Here is a 265-nt window from a genome sequence, read left to right as displayed (position 1 = left end):
GTTAACACCAGAGTTACAGGTCTATGTGTACCCAAGCTAAGATGACAAGCTCCAACATAAGAGCTACTATATATACATTTGTTGAACAAATAAATGAATTATGGTGTTCACATATGAAAAATATTAGCAGAAAACTATGAAAAAGAGTGTAATAGAAATATGGCAAATTTTGAGGTATTTATAATAACATACTTATTAACTTTTGGATGATTTATATATATATATATATATATATATATATATATATATATATATATATATATAT

This window comes from Marmota marmota, unplaced genomic scaffold, assembly GCF_001458135.2.
Source record: "Marmota marmota marmota unplaced genomic scaffold, marMar, whole genome shotgun sequence".
NCBI classification, from domain to species: domain Eukaryota; kingdom Metazoa; phylum Chordata; class Mammalia; order Rodentia; family Sciuridae; genus Marmota; species Marmota marmota.
This window is presented reverse-complemented; position numbering follows the sequence as displayed.